This window comes from Perca fluviatilis, chromosome 13 (assembly GCF_010015445.1).
Source record: "Perca fluviatilis chromosome 13, GENO_Pfluv_1.0, whole genome shotgun sequence".
Taxonomy (NCBI): domain Eukaryota; kingdom Metazoa; phylum Chordata; class Actinopteri; order Perciformes; family Percidae; genus Perca; species Perca fluviatilis.
In genome coordinates, this window is record NC_053124.1 from 3,295,888 (window position 1) to 3,322,828 (window position 26,941).

Below are 26,941 nucleotides of genomic sequence, written 5' to 3' on the forward strand. Positions count from 1 at the left end.
TCTTTGGTTTCAAGTCCTCTAATACGACTACAGACACGGCTACATCTGTTATGCTTTTTTGAAGCTCTGAGGTGGCTCTGAGGAACTGCTGCTGGAATTGATAGTATCTCCCCTTATTTTAACCCAAATTATGATCTTTCACATAATCAAACCTTAACCAGAGCATTGTCACATCATAAAACGGATAGCTATTTCAACAGTGAATTGTAGCAGTTTCATAGAGTGCAGATAAATGATGTCGTCCTGTGCCCATATGTGCCCATCCTGTGCCCCGCTTCCCTAAACTTTGTCTCATCCAGAGACCAGAGTCCCCCAACGGCTTTCTGTCTGTCAGACGGTCTGAAGGGCATACTACCATATCAGCAGAGTAATAATGTAATGCACAGCACACTATACGGCTGGTGGATTTTTATCGTGGAATATTGTGACTTTATTCTCCTTAAATTATGACTTTATTCTCGAAGGACACAGATATGTGGTATGTGTTTTGAACGTGATCATTACGTCCAGGCGTTTATACAGTAAATTAATTAGAATGAATGAATGTATTAGTAATGTGAACAGGTGCCACATGCACATTTAATAGAACAAACAAAAGATACAAAAAACGAACCGAAGATTAAATCAAGCATACCTGTGTGGACTCAGCAGGGCAGTGTTTCCCACAAATACACTAATTTGTGTTTTATTTTTTTAACGCTATTTAAAACACGCAAGGTATTCGTTCAGCTGCATTTCCTTTCCCTGCTCTCCTCCGTCTTTCACACATCTCTCTCACATAGGCTACACACACACACAGCCCCTCCCCTCCATGCACACAACGTCTCTATTAAAACGAGAGAAGACGGCTGGCGAAATTCACAAGTTCACAAACGGTTGGTATCTCGTGAACACCTGTGCTATAAAAATATTTTATATTCTGAATACAATGTTGTCAATTGTCAAAGTTGTTAATGTTGGAGTCCCGACCCGACTCTTAGCAAACAAGCGATTGCACCTTCTTTAGAAAGTTAACTAGTCATAAGTTTGCGGTAAAATGCAGTTGTGTTGTCGAGGTCAAAACACCATATGTAGCAGCTGTGAATCAAATAAACTTATTATAAATAATGTTATGTCACTTTTTTAACTCTTACACTGAATGTTTGCTGCTTCAATCCAGATGAGTTTTGAAAAGTATTTTCTGTGACTGAAAAAGGCACGTGTTGGTGATGAGGACCAGCCTGAACCGGAGGTATCAGTCTGAAACAGAGCTCAACAGTCCAAATTAGTGCATACAGATTCAGCAGAATGCAGAAAATTAAGTGTTTGACGCTCAAATTTCCCTGGGGGAGGACCCACATACCACTCACCCCCAAATATTGGAATGAAACCTACATTCTTGGTTCAAGGGTTTGTATTAAATACATCCATTTTAAGAGCTCTTTAACAGTAATGAAAATAGAGTAGTAGTCATTTCAGGGATATATTAAAATCAGTGATCTTCAACAGAGGGTCCGCAACTCCCTATTTATACGGTAACTGGCCTATAGGTGAGGTAGCCACTATGTTAGCCATCCACAGATACAGTTAAGCTTAAGGATTCACTGTGCCTTCCACATGTATGTTTGACATAAAAAAATTATGATATATGAATATGTAAATAGAAGCTTAGTATTGTAGGGCATCATAAAAGGTTACACACTACATGTTGTCTGCTCATCTCTCTTTCAGGTTAGGTGTTAAAAAACGTTTAACCCACATATTAAATTCATTATTTGCAAAAATCACCTTTTATGAATTTGGGCCCCTGCCCCTCTAACTTCCTCTGTATGTCCTTGCTCAACGGACTCCGTGGTTGGAAGTCAGGTTCACTCATTCACTCTAAGAAATATAGTTGTTCAACTGTACATTTTAACAGAAATTGTCCAAAGATGGCGATTCAAAGTTGTATTTCTGCTCATTTACATTTCAAATTGCATAATTTGTCTTTCGACAACTTCTGTCAGGCCACAGAGGTTGGTTTTGGGAGATTAAAGATGTCCACGGTATCAGTTTTTCTGACATTTGTCACTTTTTCTTTGCGAGACTTTTTACGACATTGTTTTTTGTCCATTTTCATTTCGACCTTTGGGAAGTTATTTTCAATGTCTTCAGAAGTTTACTAACAGAGCAGTAATTTGCATGAGAGAATTTTAACAGAAAATGTTCTGTATTTTAAGGTCAACACATCATTTCTGTTTTTAATTAAGGGACAAAGTCTGGGTAATGAGCTGCCAGTACTATTTCTGTTATCTTACGGATTTATTTCTTACAGTGTGGGTGTGCCCGTCTTGTTGGTGTGTGTTGTATGCCTCTGGTCTGAGACAGAGCAGAACTCTGTAGTCTGCAGTCTCTAAAGTGGGGAACAGAAGTTCTTAGCCACATCCTGCATGATGAGATGTGCAAGAACACTGTGAACTGTACAAAAACACCACAGTACACAATTAGGAAATGCAAACTCAAGAACACAGCCTCATCAAATACCTCGCCTATACTTCCTGACACCACTCAAAAAAACATTATGCAACTATGATTGATGCCATGCAGCATGTGCTGAATATCCCAGATAGAAATGATGCAGGACACCGATGCTATGATCCTGATTGTTAAAGCTAAGAAATTGTGTACGGTCTACTAGTATGTAAAATGCACATGGCGTAGATATTTTGACAGCTTTGGAAAGCTGTGACACAACTACACAATGGAATAATCTTTCTTCACTTTAAAAACATTTGTATGAAAATTATTTAAGACCTAGAACACAATACTTCAAGGAATTTAAGACTTTTTAAGGCCTAACATTTTGATTTAGAAATGTTAGACTTTTTAAAGCTTTGGTGCGTAACTTTTTGATATTTTTTTTTTAAGATACATTTTTTATAAGCACCATTTATCATTCAGACATACAGATTAAACTCCACAATGTACTACAGTCAGTGTCAAATAATGCATACAACAGAAAAACACAAACTGCACAAAAACAAAAACCCTTCCCAGAGTGATAGAAAAAACAGAGTGGTGACACTACCATTGGACTCCGTTGTACGCTTTTTGCCGCCTACTTCCGGGGTATGCAGCCTTGCTTAGTTCCAAAAATCCATTCTACGGCGTTGGACATCATTAATTTCCATTGCTGGCCGTCGAGTAACTTCTGAGGTAAGTTGATTAAATAGCTACCTCTTTTGAATTGTCAACTGTCTATATTTTATGAGAGGCCCTTTATGATGCATATAATAATCTTTATTTGTATGTGCATATACATTTTTCATCTTGGTAGACAACCAATTGCCTGCTTGTTTGTTAGCTCGACTTCGCGAGCTGTGAAGGTATCGCTACACCAGCAATAACGAAGTTCAATTGTGAATCTCTGACAACTTGTATTTAGTTAGTTATTGATGTTGGATTACTAGGAGCATTAAGGTTGATTAAGGACGGGTTTTGTTTAGGTTTATTTAGGTTTTATCTGTTGAACCTGACGGTGTTAGCTAGTCAGCTGAGTACTGTGTGTCTGATGCTATAGCTATTAGAAATAAGGTTGCGTTTAATTATACCCTGACAGGAAAATGTCTCGGGCTGCGGAACGTCTCAGACTGATGATCAATCACCTTGATCAAGCATCTGCCATGATTGTATCCTTGTGTTGTGCTTGTTTATGTTGGATCATCGGGGGACCTAACGGCAGACAGCTCTGGTGGGATAGACCGGGGTCCCGCGGTGTACTGCAGGCCTAATACAGGACTCATTTAATGCTATATATATATATATATATATATATATATATATATATATATATATATATATATATATATATATATATATATATATATATATATATATATATATATATATATATACACACAGACACACACACACACACACACACACACTCCTAAAGGATTATTAGGAGCACCATACTAATACCGTGTTTGACCCTATCCTATCAATATGGGCCAACATTTCTAAAGAATGCTTACAGCACCTTTGGTGAATCAATGACACAAAGAATTAAGGCAGTTCTGAAGGCGAAAGGGATCCCCCACACCATTAGACCACCACCAGCCTGTTAGGCTGGTGCATGACACGGAAAAGCGCAATTTGCCATTTTCAGTTTGTGCGACAGGCAGTCTGCGCTTTTACCTCAGTGCGGCCTTTTTGTACATACCTCGCCATGCTTTTATGCGCACGTTGCGAAACAAATACACCTGAAGTGGGTGCAAAAGCATTAGAACATCTGGCCCTAAATGTTTAATTGCTCTGCCCTCGTCCACCCCCCACCCTCTCATTCAGTCATCATTAAGTAACAAAACAATCGGGTCAGTAAGAATTAGACATCCTATCACATCAGATAGTATCGGTGTTTCACACACAGACTATTGTGTGGCGGTGCGCCTCACTATCAACACCAGCCGACTCTTAGCAAACAAGTGATTGCGCCTGCTTTAGAAAGTTAACTAGTCGCAAGTTTGCGGTAAAATGCAGTTGGGTTGTCGAGGTCAAAACACTATATAGCAGCTGTGAATCAAATAGACGTATTATAAATAATGTTATGTCATTTTTTACTCTTACACTGAATGTTTGCTGCTTCAATCCAGATGAGTATTGAAAAGTATTTTCCGTAACTGTAAAGGCACGTATTTAGCAACTCGACCCAAAAGACTTCAGACTTGACTCGGACCTGAGCTTCCAGACTTGTCAACAACCTGTTTTCATGCAATTAGGCCTGTCACGATAACAAATTTTGCTGGACGATAAATTGTCCCAGAAATTATTGCGATAAACGATAATATTGTCATCGAGAGACCATTTGCATCTAATATAATGATAATGGCATAATAATACAGGTACACCTTTTCAAAGATCAATACACTTTTATTTCTAAATAATATTTAACACTGGAACTGGAAGACATTTTAAATATCCAGAACATGTCTTTGATCTCCTTTAGTATGTCGTCTTTCACGCTGATGTACAGTTGTGGAATTGCCGTTTGTGACACGTAAGTTCTCAGACTACAGACTCTGTACTACATTTTACAATTATTTAACTCTAAATATTAAATTTAAATAATATATAATTAATAAATTAAATCTATCTGTATGGCTATCTGCCACATGGCAAGTAAATGTACCAAAATAGTTCTGTTTTTCAGTCTTCATTTTGGGAAAGGTACGGCTTCTGCTCCTCTTCAGGTCGGAGCTTCGTGGCGGGCGCGGGCCACCCACACACACACACACACACACACACACACACACACACACACACACACACACACACACACACACACACACACACACAGGTGCAACTCTGACATACTTTCCACTCTCCGTGTCCGCGGACAGCTGTTGGCTACTGCGTAATGTTCGGTGCATTGTCGGAAACATGCAGCCACTTTCCTGAAACCGCTGTAGACTGACCAGCGGCGTGTATGTCCGAGCCCGTCTCCACAGTCTCCACCTGCAGGTTGTCAGCTGTGTGGTTTGGATTGAAAGGGAGAAACGAGACGCCAAATAACACGGTGGATATCGCTCATATAGGCCTACTTTCTTTTGACGGCCCCCCTTTAACTGCAAAGTGTCCCGGAAACCCTGCTCCAACTCTCAACCAGCGTTTGTCTGTCTCTGTCTCTCTGTCCGCAGTCCCGCCCCCACAAAGACCATGCGGCTGACAAGAGGGTTCACTCCTCGTTACGCTAAGGAACCGAGAGTGGTCCTCCAGTCTCTTTGGTAGAGAGAGACGAGGAAAACAAACAAGCATGCAAATGGAAATTATCGCGGCCGGAAAAATTATCGAGCTCATTTTTTTTTATCGTGCGATAACTCGATTTATTGACTATCGCGACAGGCCTACATGCAATTATTGCTTTTTAAATCTAAATTCATTCATGTATTTCTATTTTCTTTTATTGGCGCATATATTTTATGGAAATGTATGACGAGCTGCATGTCCCCTGCCCTTTGCCATAATGTGCAACGTAACGCATTACCTATATTACCTACACTACCTATCACTGACATAAAAAACATTCTCACCACATCTGTATTCACTTTAAAAGGACTGCATCTTCCTCATAAAGTATACACGTGGACTTAATTTTTTCATCAATAAGTCAACATGATCTGACCATGTTAAGCTATCATTAAAAACAATGCCTAAATACTTGTATGTGTTCACTCTTTCTGTTTCTGAACCTTTTGATTTCCACTGCCTCAGTTGTCATTTTATTTTTCCTGTAATCAATTACTAATTCTTTAGTTTTCTTAACATTGAGTTCTAGGAAATGAGTGTCCCCATAATCAACAAAAGCTTTTATCTCATTTTGATAGTGACAATAGTCATCATTTTCAATTAACCCAATGAGCGCTGTGTCGTCAGCAAATTTAACAATTTGACAGCTTGCCTGCTGTGGACGGTAGTCTGCAGTATAAATGGTAAAAAGAAAGGGTGATAAAACGGTTCCCTGAGGTGAACCTGTGTTTGTCATGATCTTGTCTGACTTAACTTTTGAGTTTAGCTTAACAAATTGAAACCTGTTCTCTAAGAAATTTAAAATGAAAGAGATAAATACACCTGGAACCTTAAACATCAAAAGCTTTATTTACAATGATGTGTGGTCATATCGTATTGAATGCTGAGCTAAAATCATAGTACCGAATTCTCACACACCGTCCCCCTGCGTCCAGGTGAGCATAGACCCTGTCCAGTTTACAGACAATAGCATCCTCTGCCCCTCTCCCTTTCTGATAAGCAAATTGGCAGGGGTCAAGATAATGCTCTACATGAGGCTTCAGACTATTTAACACGATTTTCTCACATACCTTCATAGCTATGGAGGTTAGAGCCGCTGGTCTTAGATCATTCATACACTCAGTTTTCTTTTTAGGTACTGGTATAATGCAAGATCGTTTCCATATATCAGGTAACACTTTATGAGAGAAATAATAATTACAAATACTTGAAAAAATGCTTGCTAACTGAAAAGCACAGCCTTTTAATACTTTTGGAGACAGTCCATCTGGACCTACTGCTTTGGTAGCTTTCAGCCTCATAAACATACCATATAACTCCTGATTGTTTGTTTACAGGGTATAGTCATCATCCTCTGTGCTCCCAATCATTTCCTTAAGTCTTAGTCTTTCATCAACAAAGTCTATTTTGTCAAATCTATTATAGAAATGATTTAGGTTATTAGCATATTCCCTTGTGCGATTTAACTGGGATCTGTTCACCTTCCCTTTCCCTGCATATCCACTCATTAACCGCATTCCTTCCTAGACTTTCTTAATTATCATTCTCTTTAAAATAATTTTCTATTTCGCATTTATACCGATATATCTGTTTATTTATTTCCCTTTTAAGTTCTTTATGGATCTTCAGCCATCAGACTAGCGAATACAAAAAAGCATGGTGAAATAACTAACCAGTGTACACCCAGACGCCTGGGGTAAAGCAGGAAACAGGAAATAGGCTCCTAATGGAGCACATGCTGTCCTTTTCCTTATTATTAGCATTCAAAATGAACTAATTATTGCTAACCAGTTCTTAATACATGTATTTCAGTGAGACTAGCTGTATCTAACAAAGTCTTAACGTTTTTTTAAATACTTAAAAATATCTTTTCCACATAAAACTACAGCTGATCCAGGGTGAAAGACAAGGCTGCTCATATTCACCCATTTGTCTTTGCATTCCGCTTGAGTACTGCAGATACTCTTTGCCACAATAGTGTGTAGAATACAGATGAAGACCTTGAGCTTAAGGCGGTTACACACCAACCAGACGGCCAACCGTCGGCAGAAAAGCCAGTCGGACTGATCAGTCTCCCCGAGTTGGTCCAAAAAGGGCCTCAGAACACACCCAAGAGACAAGACGTAATATGTCTCCATAACAGCAGGCGGTGCTAATCTCTATTGTTGCCCAAAAAATGAAAACCGATTCAGATTCAGATAACTATATTAGTCCCCAAAGGTGCAGTTCAGTTTTACAGCCAACCCATCCATTAAGGGTTAAACTAACGGTTGTTAGTGTATTAAAAAGTGCATTAGCACACAATCTATATAATGTAATGTTATAAAATTATAAATAAAAAAAAATAAACAATAGACAATAAATATTACTGCAGCAGTCATACATCCCCCTGTATACAGAAGCTTCTCTCTCTCTCCCATAACATCCACACGTTTACACACAACCCAATCATTACCAATACAGCTGATTGGACGAATGCGTCATGTGGGTTTGTTTTCTCCGGAATTTCAAAGCCAGACTGTCACGGCGGCTTGTTCAGAATACGATCTCATATTGTACTAAAATAGTTCACTGAAACATGTTTCTGAAAACATTTTAAGCGAGAAATAGGCCATGCAGTTGCTGAATCTGTCTTAATTTCAGATCAACAAAGGTCAGCTTAAAAGATTTTCGTCAGATTTTGAGAGACTCTAGTCACGCTCATTCCGCTCGCCATTTCCGGGTGAGTCCCAACTGCCGTGCCGCCGACTGAACATGTCAGGTCTGCCTGGAATCGTGCCTGTGGTTATAGTTTTTTTGTCATGACTAATTTATTAATGACTAATTACTCACGCATTATCTGTATAAGAGAAAAGAATCACTTCATCCGTTGTTTAAAGTGAATAAAATATCCTTGCCAGCCTACTTACTGCAGTTCCACAACTACACATATCCTCTATGGATACACCTTTGGCTGTATTATTTGTGTCCCCTATTATGGAGCTAGATTTGTTTCTTTATTACATGCGAGAAAATAAATGATCTGAGAGGAAAAAAAAAGTTTGAGAGCAAAAGTTATCACACTGATAGCAAAAAAGCATTTTATGAGAGAAAAAAAAATATTTGAGAGAAAAAGTTTTCATACCAACAGCAAAAAATAATAATATTTGAGACTAAAAAAAGTTTTGAGAGAAAGTATTTTCTCATAGAACATAAAAAAATATAAATTTGAAATTTTTTAAATTATTTCTGAGAAAGAAAAATCTCTCTCAAAATACTTTTTAAACTCTCAAATATATATTTTTGCTATCAGTGTGAAAACATTTTCTCAAAAAAAAAAAAAGTGTTTCTCTCAAAACGTTTTTCTTCTTGCTCTCAAAACCTAAGTCTTTGCTCTCGATGCAATTTCTTGCTCGTGTCAGGATTTTGCTCTCGCCGGAAAATAATGTCAGGGCCGGGGCCACGTTCCTATTGGCCAGTCGGGTTGAGCACCGTCTTGTCTTGGGAGTCGAACTGAATCATTACACTGGCTGAGCAATGCCAGCCAGGGGTATCCAGATACATTGCGCAACAAGGAACAATGGCTGCCAGGTCGACCAGAGAGACCCATAAATGTAAGTATTTTCGGCTTAAAGAATTGATTTAAAAATTACGACAGTCTTGTTTTGTGCTCTACACAATCATGTACATAGATATTTGTAACTATATTTGTAACTGAAACGTTTTTAAAAATCGCTAGCTTGCTATGCTAACGTTAACGTTACATTGCTGATTTGCACAACAGTCCCGCATTTCTCTGCCTTGACTGCATGCATGTCTACATTGTTAACTAAACTCCATTAGCAGCGAAATTAGTTTGATATCAGTGCATAACACTACTTGCTTTGGAGACACATGCTTTACATATACTGTCCTGTATCACACAGGGACGCCGGAGGAAACCCAGCAGCTGATCCACTTTCTGGCTGAAAACGAGCAGTAATCATTTGAATTCATTCCTGTTCATGTACCTGTACATTGTTGTTGGTTATAATACAGGACACTAATGAAAGAAATTATTGGCCAGTCGGGTGAGCACCGTCTTGTCTTGGGAGTCGAACTGAATCATTACACTGGCTGAGCAAGCTCAGCATCACTGAAGATTAAACATTAAATAGGCTAACCCTAAATGTAAGCTAGTTTGCCATTACTGATGCGTTTGTCAGATTGACATGGACAAAGAATAGCACTCATATTTATGAATGTGTATTATATTATTAGCATGCTAATTGCTAGAAAAGCTAATCACTAATTAGCCATCATGCTAGGTAAACTTGCAAACTCACCTGGTTTGTACCATTTTTAAATCAAATGCCAAATGAATATGTTGATTTAGATAGTTTCACTCCTTATTTAGTGAGCTAGTTTCTACCTTTGCCCTTGCTAGCCTCAAAGCACCTGAAGAGTAACTGCTTGATCATCATATACAACCTCCTGTACAACTTTCAGCTAGTCTGCATGGAAGGTGGCAACCCTATAGCTAGCCAACGTTAGATAGTGATTGATATACCGTTTGAAAGTGTCCCACCTAGTTTTGTGTAAAATAGTCTTTGTATGGTTGTTGCACACTATGGTTGTTGAAAACATACCCCATGAAATGAGACGCCACTTGGGTACATCATCATATATACTTAGGTCTGTTTGCAATCAATATTTCTATACACTGCATGGTGTGTTTATCGGTTTCAGTTATCACTGTTTTGAATGTCATTGATGTTCAGAAACACTTTGTTAAAAAAAGTCTTTATTTCCCAAAAAAATAAACATAACATGCAAAAACATTATAGAAAAATGTAGAGAACCATTATCAACTATTAGAACAATAACTTAGATGTCACACTAAAAAAGGCACTCAAATGTATAAAACTAAAATACACACAAGACCACAAACAAACAAAACTACAGCTATTCTGAAATTCCAGACCATAGTGTGATGCCTGTTGGCCAGTAACCTTTCCCTCCAACCCCATTTCTTTCATTAGTGTCCTGTATCATAACCAACAACAATGTACAGGTACATGAACAGGAATGAATTCAAATGATTACTGCTCGTTTTCAGCCAGAAAGTGGATCAGCTGCTGGGTTTCCTCCGGCGTCCCTGTGTGATACAGGACAGTATATGTAAAGCATGTGTCTCCAAAGCAAGTAGTGTTATGCACTGATATCAAACTAATTTCGCTGCTAATGGAGTTTAGTTAACAATGTAGACATGCATGCAGTCAAGGCAGAGAAATGCGGGACTGTTGTGCAAATCAGCAATGTAACGTTAACGTTAGCATAGCAAGCTAGCGATTTTTAAAAACGTTTCAGTTACAAATATAGTTACAAATATCTATGTACATGATTGTGTAGAGCACAAAACAAGACTGTCGTAATTTTTAAATCAATTCTTTAAGCCGAAAATACTTACATTTATGGGTCTCTCTGGTCGACCTGGCAGCCATTGTTCCTTGTTGCGCAATGTATCTGGATACCCCTGGCTGGCATTGCTCAGCCAGTGTAATGATTCAGTTCGACTCCCAAGACAAGACGTTGCTCACCGACACTGGCCAATAGGAACGTGGCCCCGCCCATGACATTATTTTCACAGCGAGAGCAAAATCCTGACACGAGAGCAAGAAATTGCATCGAGAGCAAAGACTTAGGTTTTGAGAGCAAGAAGAAAAAGCGTTTGAGAGAAACACTTTTTTTTTTTGAGAAAATGTTTTCACACTGATAGCAAAAAATATATATTTGAGAGTTTAAAAAGTATTTTAGAGAGATTTTCTTTTCTCAGAAATAATTTAAAAATTTCAAATTTATATTTTTTATGTTCTATGAGAAAATACTTTCTCTCAAAACTTTTTTTAGTCTCAAATATTATTTTTTGCTGTTGGTATGAAAACTTTTTCTCTCAAATATTTTTTTTTCTCTCATAAAATGCTTTTTTGCTATCAGTGTGATAACTTTTGCTCTCAAATTTTTTTTTCCTCTCAGATCATTTATTTTCTCGCATGTAATAAAGAAACAAATCTAGCTCCATACCCTATTAAAATTGCTATTGAGAATTTTAAGTTTATTGCGGTTAAGTTTAGGCCACAAAAAGTGAGTGTTATGCAGCGACGGAAGTTAAGTTTGGGAAAAAGATGGTGTATTGGATTAAAACACTCCCAAGGAACACGCATTTCCTGGGTGGAATCATACGAATTACAGTGTAACTTTTTGTAGCTTGTCAGCACTACCCTGTAAAACCTTTTGCTAATATGAATGAGAGCAACAGACCTTTGAGAGGGAAAGCACTACAATGCAACAACTCATCAAAATAGGGCCAGAGCTTGATGCATAAAAGAAATCCACATTCTTTGAGTCTGACATAGTTAATGAAAAACACATTTGCATCAACATCCCCCACTTTCAAACTAGAAGAGCATTTTTCTGACTGTGACGTGTTGTTTAGTGATCAGCAGAGAGCCTCCTGTAAACCAGCCACTGTCACACTGAGAAAGCGAAAGCCTATAAAAGACTGTATCAAAGGCTTCACTATCACCATGCTCCCACAGCTTAAAAAATCTTCTCAGTGAACCCATTTCTTTTTTAAATGCTCCACTTTGGCATTGTAAAGTTTAGTTGAAAGGGTAACGCAAAATGATGCAATGCATAATAATTTCAAACGTTCTATCCTAGAACATTCTCAGAACTTCATTCTGAGGTTACTAAAAAAAACTTAAAAAGGGACAGTTCACTCTAAAATCAAAAATACATATTTTTCCTCTTACCTGTAGTGCTATTCATCAATTTAGATTGTTTTGGTGCGAGTTGCCCAGTGTTGGCGGTATCTGCGGTAGAGATGTCTCCCTTTTGTTTCACTGTTGTATAGTTACGCAAATCTTATGTTGCTTGTTAATGTCCCAGCAATGTTGTTTTTGTACATGTCCACCAAAATGTATGTCTATGCTACTGTGCCTTGTTTTTTATCTGTCTGACAGTTCAGCTGTACTTCTGTTGATCCTAACCAACTGTTCTTGTTTTTAAGTTGTTGTCTTTTAGCATTAGCATAATCAACTTATATTGTATAGGGCCAAATCTGTATGCATTATTTGATAGCTTAATTGTTTTATCTCTTTTTAGGGTGACCTCTTACCACCAGTCCAGGGACAGCAGATGTAAAATAGCTTCCAGGCTAATTCTGGCATATTTTGCTTTGATGTATTATTAGGGAGCATTGTCCCCGATAAATAAACCTTAAATAAATAAAATGATCTTCAGTATAATGGAACTAGATGGCACTGGGCTTGTGGTGCTCAAAGTACCAAAAAACCCATTTGAAAAACCCAATAGCAATATCTCTTTCTTGAAATCATGACACTGTTACTCAGGATAATCCACAGACCTGGTTGTGAGCAGTTTCATGTAGGAACTATTTTCTTTCTATGGAACTACACCCACCAACCGTATCACGGCGCCAAAGGTGCATACTCATGGACGAGCGGCTAATGGTCCAACATTGCTAGCTTGTGGAGATTAGTTTATAAACGATACTGCTAGCCAGTGGTGGAATGTAACTAAGTACATTTACTCAAGTACTTAAGTACAAATGTTGACGTACTTGTACTTTACTTGAGTTTTTTCTTTTCATGCCACTTTCTACTTCTACTCCGCTACATTTCAGAGAGAAATATTGTACTTTTTACTCCACTACATTCATCTGACAGCTTTAGTTACTAGTTACTTTAAACATTAAGATTTTTGCACACAAAACACATGTAGTTTATACAATCAGATGTTTTATTCTAAATGAAACTAGCCAACACGATTAGACCATTAAACACCCGACTGTTTGGATCCTTTACACTTTCTAAAATGGGAGGATTTTCCAGCATTGAGTACTTTTACTTTCTAATACTTTAAGTACATTTTCCTGATACATACAGTACTTTTACTTTTATACAATTTATGTAGCAGGGGGTCCCTGCTCCGCCTTTCTCTCAGTCAAGGGGTCCTTGGCTTAAAAAACGTTGAAGACCCCAGCTATAGAGGTTTTCAAAACTCCACAAAGGGCATCAGTGCCTCATCTGAGGTCTACATACCAGCCCTTAACTGGTAAACTCATTGTGCCCAACCTCTTCTTGCATCATGAGTCAACAAACAACAAAGCCTTGACCAATATGCATCTTATTTGATGTGGCATTCAGATAAGAGTCGATCTTGATCCGCCGGCTATTATGCCCGGAGCTCTCTAATACTTAATTTACGAAGCTGCATCACACTGCAACGTGATATAGGCTCGTCATCATGGCAACTGGTATCAGAAAAAAAGGACAGCAGATGGTGTTTTCATTAAAGAATTCAAGCTGATAGAAGAATCAACCAAATGACTTTGTGTCAGAGTCTCCGGTGCACTTATCATATTACATTTAGTTCTCTAGCTGCCGGGAAAAACACACACACAGGCCAGTGTCAAAAAGGGTCGCCGATACACAGGAGCTATTTGTGTTCCTGTTACACTGTGCACAGTCATGAGCTTGATCCCTCACTGGAGACCGAGAGCTGAGCATGTCCAAATATTGCATCGGTAGTAGGGATGGGAAAAGAAATCCATTCACGTACGTATCTGGATTTGTTGCGATGATTTTTAAAATTGATACTTTTTTGCCGGAGCCCGGGAGGTGAGGGAAAACGAAGGAAAAAAAAAAAATACATGTACTGGTGGCAAACACTAACTCGAGATCTCGAGTTTGCGACGGAGAAAAAAAAAATTATGAAAAAAAAAAAAAAAACGAAGGAGAAAAAAATAAAATAAACACGTACTGGGGACAAACACTAACTCGAGATCTCGAGTTTGAAAGTCGAGATCTCGACTTTCAAAGTCGAGATCTCGAGTTTGAAAGTCGAGATCTCGACTTTCAAAGTGAACAAAGTTATCCAGTCCAGAAGTCAGCGGGAGGCGGAGATTTCCGGCCGGGGGCAGCGTATCCCCAGGAACACAGCGTCGCCTCGTTGCTGCAGCGGTCCCCTGGTCATGTTTCGTCCCAGCAGTAGCCTACGGCCTGGGGCTCCAGCTGCGTGGTGTCGGTTTTGGCTCCCAGGAAGCAGGCAGTGAGCTCCAGATCCTGCAGCCGCAAACGGACTCTGCTGCCCCGAGGGGCAGCTGTGTTCCTGCCCGGGGGAAGAGACGCTGCCGCCGGCAGTTTTGCCTCGCTGCTGCGCCGGTCCCTGCTGATCCAGATGGGACCGTCAAAGACACAGTGGTGATCGGGAGGATCTTCCACGGACGGAGAGGAGCTATTGCGGTGCGGGGCAGCAGTAGCAGCAATATCTCCTCTCCGTCCGCCTGCCACCGGCGGAGAGCAGCAATAGTTCCTCTCCGTCCGCCTGCCACCGGCAAAGGCAATGGAACTTTCCGCCGAAATCGACGTACAGGTCGTCCTGGACTACGTGGAAGATCCTCCCGATCACCACTGTGTCTTTGACGGTCCCATCTGGATCAGCGGAGAGCGGCGCAGCGAGGCAAAAACGGCCGGCGGCAGCGTCTCTTCCCCGGGCCGGAACACAGCTGGCCCCTCGGGGCAGCAGAGTCCGTTTTGCGGCTGCAGGATCTGGAGCTCACTGCCGGTCTTCCTGGGAGCCAAAACCGACACCACGCAGCTGGAGCCCCAGGCCGTAGGGCTGGGACGAAACATGACCAGGGGACCGCTGCAGCAACGAGGCGACGCTGTGTTCCTGGGGATACGCTGCCCCCGGCCGGAAATCTCCGCCTCCCGCCTCCCGCTGACTTCTGTACGCTCCGTACTTCTGGACTGGATAACTTTGTTCACTTTGAAAGTCGAGATCTCGACTTTGAAACTCGAGATCTCGACTTTGAAAGTCGAGATCTCGACTTTGAAACTCGAGATCTCGAGTTAGTGTTTGTCCCCAGTACGTGTTTATTTTATTTTTTTCTCCTTCGTTTTTTTTTCATAATTTTTTTTCTCGTGCCAGAACTTCGAGATCTCGACTTTCAAAGTCGAGATCTCGAAGTTAGTGTTTGCCACCAGTACATGTATTTTTTTTTTTTTTCCTTCGTTTTTTTTTTTTCCTCCATGTCACCTCCGGGGCACCGTACTTTTCCCTACAATTAAATATGTTTTATTTTTCAGGGTTTTTCCTGACTCAGAATTACAACAGTAAGCATGATCGGTCAGCGTACAGTAAAGGCAATGAGTCTGTGTTACCATATTTGACAGAAATCTTTTCAATTTCCTATTTCAGACGATTTGATAAACAAAAATGTCTGAAGAATTATGACCAAAAAAGTCATAAAAAATCAAGTCCAGGCACTGAAGAGCATGATATGCTCACCCTGGCCTCCAGGGGCATAACACCACAAACCCAATACACAACACATGGTATAAAATGCAGCATTTGGGCCACCGCCATTCTTTATGGCCCTGGAGGCCAGGGTGAGCAATTCATGCTCTCACATATACACACCTGCAAGCTAGAATCACTCTGTTGTTCCCTTTGTGGCACTACACCCTGAGGAAGGCTCAAGCCGACACACATTGGCACAGCTACTAAATGGATTTTGAGGTAAGACTGTCAAACTTCGGAAACTCTTCATGAAAGTCTATAAAGCGTTTAAAAATAAAATAAATCTTTTGCAGATATTACCACATCACCCTGCCTTTTGACACCCCCCTATGGAAAACATGCACAGTCGGCAGCTGTCAAACCCAAAGACAAGAAACAGAATAGACAGACTGATCACCAGTCTGCCACATAATGATGTAGCCTGGATAAGTACCAAGATTTAAACTTCATACATTTACATCACGACTCGCAACTGCTAGACGCTGATTTTCTGTGTGTGTGTGTGTGTGTGTGTGTGTATGTATGGTCACAGCAGGGAGGTCTAGTGGAGAGAAACCCTGTGTATTGGCGTTCTGCAGGCTGCAGGACTCTGGCTGTGTGGAATTGAGCAACATGAAGGTCTTACCAGAGGAAGTGGCGAAGTAAAGACTCCAGGAAGTGCTGAGGAGCTGCTGAGCTCCCCGGGAGAAACACCTACAAACACACACACACACACACACACACACACACACACACACACACACACACACACACACACACACACACACCACACACACACACATAGAGCCGAGTCAAGATAATGAGCAAGCGAGATGAAAACCACAGTCCAGCTATGCAAACCGCTATGTCCTCAAGAAGGATAGAAACATTCGCACACGTGTTGCCATGGTATTAAAAATTGAACCGAGGCATTTTAAAGTTTAAAAGCTTCTCACCGGTGAGGGCAATGACATTAAAAAGCACCTAAAACCCAGGTATCTGTCTATGTTTTCGTTGGCTCTTTAAAATCACAAGTCAGTAGAAGAAATAAATGTCACAGCGATAGACAGACACCAGTTCTGCCTTTTGTGCTGAGTATGTTTTGCAGGATGTAGTCATACCCCAATATCTGGCAAATGTGACCTATTTGCAACACTACCCTCAACATAGCAACTTCCACAGCAGCATTAAAGTAACCTCTGGTAGTTGCCAAAGAACACCCCTCCTTCCTGCAGCGCTGCAGTAATGGCCGAGAAATCCCAAAAGCTGTTTCTTTCTTTTCCCTTTTGGACCGGGGGACTCTCAAATTAGTTAATATATATTTTTTGTGTGTCAGCCCCCCAGGCAAACGGCCATAAATCAAACAGTGACAAAAAAAACGTGCAGGGAAGCAGAAATCCTCGGGTTGGACTCAAGTCTGGTGTTTTGCCAAAAAAAATCATTGGAAGTTATTTTAGGGTCATGGTGAGATCTCAGTGGAAGAAGAGGAAAACAAAACAGGAGGTGGTTTGATTATAATGAGGGTGAGAAAGGAAAGCATTTGTTTATGTCATTAATTCAGTGGCAGGACAGGGCTGGCCATCTCTCTCTGACAGACGGCAATCACTTGTAATCAGACTTAATGGGCCCTCCAATGGGAATGCTTTTCCTCCCTCCGTGCTCCGTCTGTAGCACTCTTTAGAACACTTGTCCACACAAGCATGGGTGCACTTATACGTGGAACTAATCTGGGGGAAATATAACGCCTGACTCGGAATTATTGTTTTAATAATACTGTCTATCCACGACAGCACAGCATGATCAAGTCTTATGTGTGTGATGCATATAGACACATTTGCTTGGCTCATTTTCTCTATATTTGCATTCACTCATTTGCAGAGTCCCAGCAGGTTAAAGCTCATTTCTGTTGCCTCCTGCTCTCCATCAACACAGTTTACATCACTCATTAAAGGATAATCGTCTTTATTCCTTATTTTGGCAGTGTTGGCCATTACCAGCAGGGTTTGACATTAACCATGGGCCGATGGCTTGTGGGGGCAAAAGGTTACTCTGTAAATTAAGAAAAGCCCCATACTGCAGACCTTTGCTAAAGCCCAGTTTAGACCAAAGATTGGTGACGAGACAAAACCGTTTTAGAACGTCGCAGGGAAAAGTTTCAGCGGTCTGAACCAGCCCGTCTCAGCTCGACTCAAACCAGCTGATGACTCAGCTGGTCGAGTCTCCAAAGGCTGGTTTTAGAACGTAAGGGACGTCACGTTTCAACAGCCAATAGAGAAGTCATCTTGAAAAGTCAGCTTTAAACTACAGAAAAAAAAGATCCATAATCCGTTTTATTTCTATGTTACAAACTGTCAACTGGTCGAAATGGCAGATAGACGGAGCCTCAATGTGCGCCCGCAAGCACAGTAAGTACGGTGGAGGGAGCTAGAGAGTTACCAAAGAGAGGGAGCGCCTAGGAAAAAGCTGTGAATCAGAGAAATAAAACGAGTTTTTGCCGATTCATCACTTGAAACATAACTGTAGCAAGCATCTCACTATCACTAACGTTATCCAAGTTCATATTTGGACGCAACAAATGATATATCCAGCAACAAAAAAGACAAAGTCGGAAGATAGTAACTGAAGTACAAAGAGTTGTTCAATTATAGATGATACACCTCATCTCGTCTCAATTGTGTGAACTGGCAGGTTTTAGAACGCTGCAGACCGACGCGTTCCAAGTAGTTGCAAGTTTCAACTCGTCTCGTCGCAAATCTTTGGTCTGAACTGGGCTTAACCACAGATCCTCTATACTAAAGATAGCGCATTTCATCCAATAGTATGAAATAGGGATGCATCAAAGGAGCACCAGGAGGAGGCAGAGGAACATGATTTTTTCACAGATTATCTGTCTCATGCGCTACTGTCAGGATATAGTGACAGTTTCAGCAAATATGACAAAAGTTTTTTTTTTTATAAAAGTTAACTACAGAAGATCAAGCAATGCAATGCATTGAGCATTTCCCCCCAATGAAAGTAAGTTACTAGTGAATATATTAGTGTATGTTATTCATTATATTATAAATCAGTGAGTTTTTCACTGAAAAAAATGCAATCAACATTGTCCTGTATTCAGCCAAGTAACAGCTTTATGTACAATTTAAATGACCGCAGAATACCTTCTCTGTAGAGTAATTAAACAGCATCATATCTGACAATACAAATTAAAATACATTTAATTTAAATGGCTTGTTTGAAATCACTTCCTATTCCACTGCAACAAAACTAGCTATAATTATCTTTGGTTAATAACTGAATTTGATGCACAAACAGAGTGTATGACTAAGACAATGGAGCTGCAACATATCAAATACCTTCCATTTATCGGATTCCAACTTTACCAGTCATGTTTTCCCTATTAAAAAAAAGGTTTCCAAAATATTTTCAGACTGTGATGCTCTTATCCATTCAGAAATGTGTGTGTATATATTTTGCTGAAGCAAGACCCAAGGAGAGAGATGAAAAGAAAGTATGTGCGAAGCAAAAACGCCCACTGATACACTCTGTTACTCAGTTTCCATGGTGATTTGAGGTTATATTTGACAACGTGACGCACATTTTCAGCATCCACTTTTGCTGTTAGTCATCTTCATCTTTTCCTGTGCAGTGAGCTAAAAGTATGAATGGTCCAGACTAAAGAAAAGTAAGGTAAAATGACATTTGGGCCTGTGTCTGGGCCTGGTGACGGTCTAGAAAAGACATGTGGATGAGTGTTGACAGGCCGAACTGTAACAGTATTACATGGTTTAAAGTTAAGGCTGTGTAGGGCAGAGCTCCTCCTCAGCAGTTTTGTTCCAGGGGTGTGTCGAGTGGTCTGTGTCCGGTAGTCTCACATTACCAGACCTTCCTCCACAGCGCTGCAAGTTTTAAGCCTGGAACCAAGCCAGCCAGCTCCGAGATGAATCATGACCATAAAATATTTGATGCGGCACAAAATAACATTTTGAAAATAGCATAAAAGGCAAAGGTACAAGACTGTGAACAGAAACGCTCATAGACTTCAATGGCAGCAGCTCGCTCTCGCTGTTCCCTGATTGGGTAAACATTTCCATGGTAACAGCAAGTTCCATCAATCAGAGACGTCGCTGTTACACTTAGTATGGTGGGTAGTCTAGTATTTCTCCATAAGATCACGAATAAAACATGTTTTTAAGCAGAAACTGCTCGTTCACAACCTCGTAGCTTGTGGTCAGTCTACCTCGGATGGTCTAGACATTATGGCTGATAATCTAAATCCTTATGGAGAAAATTAATGGGATTTTTACTTCCGTAACCACAATGTTCAGCTCTATATGAAGCAGAGCACAGATATGGAGAATCTGGAGATCGGGAAACACTGACCAATCAGAGCAGACTGGGCTTTTTTAAAGAGACAGGCAGAGAAACAGAGCATCTCAGACAGAGGGTGAATACCGGTGCAGCAGCTATTGGCAGTACGAGAAAAATAAAGTTTTTATTGAACATTAGAGCATGTAAACATGTTCTAGTAGAGACACAAAATACAAGTATGAACATAAAAATGGTATATAAGAAAAAAAAAGGTGGCCAGAAATGCAAAAGCTGATATAAATGGCTTTTAAAGCTCACAAAACATATTCCAATGATTGGTTTTTCAATGCTATGGTGTTTTTGTTGAATCTGCTTATATTAGCTTCAGGAGCTCAGGGGATGATCACCCCCATCACCTTTTCTACAGCGTGAGGCGCCTCTATCCAGTTGTTGACAACAGTATTTTTGCACACTGCTGTTGATGTTGTACTTCAGGCACATGAAGTGTCTTTGTGGGATTTTGGTCTAAAAGCGCTGCAGGTTACCAAATTTTCAAATATCCTAAATCACTGCAGCCATTTCCTTTTAGTCCAATCAGGTTACTGTCAATACTTTTCGCCATGCTTGTACGATAAAAACCCGTGAAGCTATTAATCTAAAATACATGACTAATTTATTTTTATCCGGTAGAGCTCTCGACAGTAGTAGTGAAAGTAGCATCTCCTCGGGGATCTGTCCAGAGAAAGGGCCGCAGTTTAACTTCATGTCACCGGTAAGCAAACACCTAATATTATCACACGGAATATTTCAAACAAACATGTCTACTGTTAGCAATGTGGCAGTGACGCGCACTGAGAGGGCTAGAGTATGCGCAGCTGGGCAAGGAGGCATTTCATTGGTTCCTTCCAAGCGGACCGCGAAGCAGCGATTGGTGGGTGTTTTTACAGGATTACAGCAGCTACAAATGATGGATCTTTTTCAGAGCCCATAAGTACGGTGGCCGGGAAGTGCAAAGCAACATTACAAAGAATGAAACACTTTTACAAAGCTCGAGACAAATTTACATTTTGGAAAACATTTTTACCTACCATAAAACACAATTACATGTGCAAAACACTTTCACCAAGGACCAAACAAATTAACATTTTAGAAAACAAATTAACATTTTAGAAAACAAATTAACAAGACGCAAAACACTTTTATCAGTCCCAAAACAAATTTACAAATGACAGATTCTTCACGGAAAGGGAATGTACAACATACCGGAAGTGACACGCAAGTGATGAGGTGTTGTTGGTGAGCGCAGTCAATTTGTGTTGTCGTTGTGAGTATATTAAGGCGTGAATGAAGTTTATGGTGACACATACATGTCGCCTTGACTACGGCAGTTCATTGAATCGAATGCGTCAATAGAACTGACTTGGAACAGGGGAGGCACTCCCTTATATACTGTCTATGAGCACTCCTCTTTAATGCATCAGCGTCAATGTAGGCAAAGATCTAACGGAAATAAAATTACTATAAATCGTCAAAATCTCATGCGATGTTCTAGTTTTTTAAAACAAAAAGACAAAGAAACTAATTAATGTGTTAATACAAAGAATATTTATTATAATCAGTTCACAGATACAAACGGAAACTTCACCCTTCTGAACTAAGAGTTTCTGCTTCAAAGTTAAGTTTAAACAGACTGAAATGTCCAGGCTCACTCCTCCACTATTGATTCATTTATTTCTGTGTGTATTTATTTATTTAACGAGACTTAAAGTCATGTTTTGTCATCCACAGTCCGAGTCCCGCCAGACTCCCTTTAGGAAACCTGTGATTTAAACTTCAGCAGGCTGTGACAGTCCGCTCCGCTCAGTCCTGGTTATGGTTCTCCCGGGCTTCCCTTCCCTCCAGCGGGCCCAGCAATACGGCCTGGGTCTCCAGCTGCGTGGTGTCGGTTTTGGCTCCCAGGAATGGGCAGTGAGCTCCAGGTCCTGCAGCCACAGACGGACTCAGCTGGCCCCCGCTGTAGCTTCTATCCGGCCGCGGCTGTCGATACGTTCCCTGTTTTTCCAATGTTTCCGTCAGGTCCGCGTCCTTTAAAACCTCCAAACACCGACCACGCGTAAAGCAAAACCGCGTTAAGCTGTTCATGTGTTTGCCACAAAACGGGCAAAACATCCCTCCATGTTCGGTCACCATAAACTTCATTCACGCCATATACTCACAACGACAACACAAATTGACTGCGCTCACCAACAACAACGTGTCACTCCCGGTAGGCTATGTTGTATATTCCCTTTCCGTGAAGAATCTGTTATTTGTAAATTTGTTTCGGGACTGGTAAAAGTGTTTTGCATCTTGTTAATTTGTTTTCTAAAATGTTAATTTGTTTTCTAAAATGTAGGGCTGAAACGATTCCTCGATAACTCGAATAATTCTATTACAAAAACTCCTCGATGCAAAATGACTGCCTCGAAGCTTCGTTAAATCAATGTTACCGACGTTGTATCGCTGACAGACGGTGTTTCTGCACGGAGCATTATTACTGTCGGACAGATGCGGCTCAGTCTGCTGCATGGGCGACACATGCCAGAGCGTAAATAGCGAGGGGCTAAGAGAAGAGACAGGCTGGAGAAAACGACAGAAAGTGTCCAAAGTTTGGAATCAGTTCAAACGTAATTAAAACTAAAACTCTGTACAGTATGTCTACTGCAAAATCAAACTAGCTTACCACGATAATAGCACGACGTCTAACTTAATCATCCATTCCACGAAGAGGACCGACTAAAGTAAATCACAGAGTCGTATGGACGATGAAACTACACCAAACACAACAACTACCAAAATCAAAGACAAGAAAATACGTAGTGGTGACCTCGATCTGATGAGCCGACGCATTGACTATCCCTTCGGAAAAACAGCTGATTGTTGCGCATATCTCTCTCTCTCTCTCTCTCTCTCTCTCTCTCTCTCTCTCTCTTTTCCCTCTACGGAGAAACAGCTGATCAACGATCTAATAGCATAAGTGTAACAGAGCTGTGTGACATTATAATCAAATATATAAATGAAAATAGGTTGAGTATAACTAATATTTACATATAGGCCTACTGTATATACAGATCAGTCTCAGGTTGAAACTTGTAGTTCTGAAAGTTAAGTTGAACAACTTAATGTAATGTTTGTGTATTTTAATGTATGCCTTAGTTTGAGGTTGATATCATTTGGAAAAAAATCTTTAAAAACAATGTAATATGGCACTTAAATGCACTTAATATGTTTAGTTTTTGAGAGATGATATTGTAAGCAATGTAGGCAATACAAATGTTGCTTTTTCCAAAAATATTGCTTTTTTCCCTAGTTTGGATTGTTTAAAAACGCAAAAAAAAACGTATCCGATTAATCGATCGATAAAGTGCTAGATTAATCGATTACAAAAGGAATCGATAGCTGCAGCCCTACTAAAATGTTTGTTTTCCAAAATATAAATTTGTCTCGAGCTTTGTAAAAGTGTTTCATTCTTTGTAATGTTGCTTTGCACTTCCCGGCCACCGTACATAAGTTATTTATTGCCGTCAGGGGGTAAAGACCATTTCCAACAATATATAAAAAAAGTGTATAATGGAAATAGTTGGACATGTTGTTACGCTGTTTGTATGCACAAAAAACAGCGTAGTGCGTTGTTATCAACTGGCATTGCTAACGATGGCTAACCTGGGGCCTGTTTCACAAAACCAAGATAAGGGATTAAGCCGGGATTTCCCAGTTATCCTGGATGAATTAAGCATTGATTCGGTTTCACGAAAGTGGAGGCACATAAATCACCATGGAGATTTATTCTGTACAGCTAGCCTGCTCCTGACCAGGCTAACAGCCAGGATTTATTTAATCCTGGAGCCTTTTCTGATCACCCAGCACTGGTTTTACCCTATTGTTATTATCAGCCTGGATTAAAATACAACAGGTGCATATTGCTGTTTATTTAAGTACTGTTATTATTTAAAGTTGTGACCATTATTTTTTTATTTATAATTATTCGTGTGACAGTCATTGTTACTGTTATATTGTTGTTAGAAGTTTGATGAATATATTATGGCAGTTGTTGAGATAATTAGAAAAGGCTGATAACATTTCAAATGTGTTTTAAATGAAGTCTGTTACTAAGGGCAATACATACAATGCTGTACATTTCTATAGTTGACCAATGCACCTTGAATCATTTTAGTTGATTAATTTTTTTTAAATTCTTTAACAATAAGGATCATGTTTGTTCCACTTCCATGTGCATTGTATTTGGCATTCTTAGCACACAATTTATGTTGTCCAGTAAACTGGGAATATAATTTGGGAGGATTGTACAATTTAAGAACTAATTGTATCCTAATTGTACAATCCTCCTAAATTATAGTCTTAGTTCACTGGACCAGTACCTATCTAGTGATGTAGGCTACTGTACATTCATGTAATAACAGGGAGAGGACACCTCAATGGTTTTTGACCTTATATTTGGGGGGAAATAACTGATGAATATCACTCTGTTCCATTCATGTTTACAGTGTGCATGGAATTTATCACTTAATTATCTTCATAGTTTCTAGATTTTAGAGTCCAATTTCTTCAGTGTCTTTATTTTCTATGTCCATATATACAGGGAGCAAGGCATATAATATGTAGAGAAGGAAACTCGGCCTCTATAAAAAATAAAAAAATGAAACGCGAGAAAAAGCGTAGCAGATAATAGCGGACCGACTGAATGATAGTCTAAAAATATACATTTATGAAATACTGCTCTTAACTGAAACCATTCAATGAGTCAATGTCATTTGCAAAAACGAACAGTTGTACACTTTGCATTAAAAGCGAGCAGTGGAAGTTAATGACTTAGGAAACTTATATTTTAGCCCATGAGAGAGAGGGAGGAACAGAGTGAAAGAGATATTTACGCATCACATTCTAGCGTTGTAGAAAATTGATCTTCATTGTAAATTTCCTGAGTAACATTATCTTCTGCTTACTTTTAAGGCAAAGAGTACAACTGTTAATTTGTGAAAATGATTAGTAGCCTAATCCTTGAATGGAATGATTATGACGGTTTCAGTTCAGAGCCGTGGTCAGTTAATGTATATATTTAGGCTACTTACGCATTCAGTCGGTCCGTGATCGTCTGCCTCGCTTTCTCTCGCTGTTTCATTACAGCGGCTGTGTTTCTTTTCTTTTTATACAAATAATGTGTTTAACGTCATCATACTTCCACAAGAAGCTGCTGCTCACTCTGTATAAAGTATGTACAACGCGTATTCTCCATTTTGGCATCAGTAAATCTGTGATCGACCTCGCGGTCTTTTGAGGAAAGCCGTGGACGCGCATCTATCTGAATTACTTCAGCCTGGCTCAACCTAGTCGCTCCTCCTCAGCCTGGCTTGGCCTTCGTGAAACGCACCAAGCCAGGATGCACAGATTAGACTAGGTCAAGCCTCGCTTTATCAGTTATCCTGGATTTATATATTCTGCTTTTGTGAAACAGGCCCCAGGCTAGAGCTAATGAAAACAATGAAAATCTGACTCGTAAATGAACGCATTCAACTCAGGTGTGACGTCATTCCCGGCTAGGGTTGGGTATCGTTTGGTTTTTTTTTGGTTCCGGTGCTAAATCGATACTTTTAAAACGGTTCCGGTGCCTAAACGGTGCCTGAATCGGTACTTTTCAATAAAGTAAAAAAGAAAATAAGAAAAAAAATAAGGGTAGTAAACAACAGTCAGTGACTTGTTTATTGCTAAGGACATGGTCAAAATTAAAGATTTAATAATAATGTAATAACTATAACAATAACAATAAGTTATTTCACCAGTAAATTGCTGTTGAACCCCAGATGGGAAAAGGGTATTTTACAATTACTGTGAATGCACCACGCGGGCTACCTGTTTTAAGTGAATGCACCGTCTGTGTTGTTTAATTCGGCAACGGCAGCTGCAAGTGAACGCACCGTCTGTGTTGTTTAATTCCGACAACTGCAGCTGCAAGTGAACGCACCGTCTGTGTTGTTTCATTCCGACCATATAAACATACTGTATATCTATGAATTGCGCATAACGGGCGCTGCTGCGCTGCAGAGCAGACTGTTACATCCCGCTGTTGAAGTCCTCCACAGTGAAATACAGTCACACTTTACACTGTTTAACGTTAGCTGTCAATATTTTACCGGTGTTTAATCCAGCTGCTAGCTAAAGGTAGGCTAACGTTACATGCTGTCAGGTGTAGTGTAAAGTCAAGCACCGAAATGAGGCACCGAAATTTTCGTTCTTATTTGGTCTCGTTACTACCGTTTACGTCGGCACCGGTTCCCTATTGGCACAGAGTTTCGGTACCCAACCCTATTCCCGGCTCCAGCTTCTGAGTTCCGAGGTAAATGGAATGCACTATTATTTCATCTAAGGTCAGTGCCTTGGCCCAGGGCAGTGTTCAAGTGTTTTGGTGTGGGAGGAAAATGGAGCACTTAAGGAAACCATGTCACTCCACACAGAAAGGCCCTGTAAGGAGACAGCACTAAGCACTATG

The 26,941-nt window shown here is 40.0% G+C and overlaps 1 protein-coding gene across 5 annotated transcripts in view; it reads right to left on the bottom strand.

Moving 5' to 3' along the window:
- Positions 1–26,941, bottom strand: part of thrb (thyroid hormone receptor beta) — a 168,663-nt gene that overhangs the window by 42,897 nt on the left and 98,825 nt on the right. For 3 of the 5 annotated variants that reach the window (XM_039821148.1, XM_039821151.1, XM_039821153.1), the window contains exon 2: positions 16,736–16,803. The exons of the other annotated variants lie outside the window; for them this stretch is intronic. The gene's annotated coding sequence lies outside the window, so the exon portion shown is untranslated. The remainder of the gene's footprint in view (positions 1–16,735; positions 16,804–26,941) is intronic. 5 annotated transcript variants of the gene reach the window in all.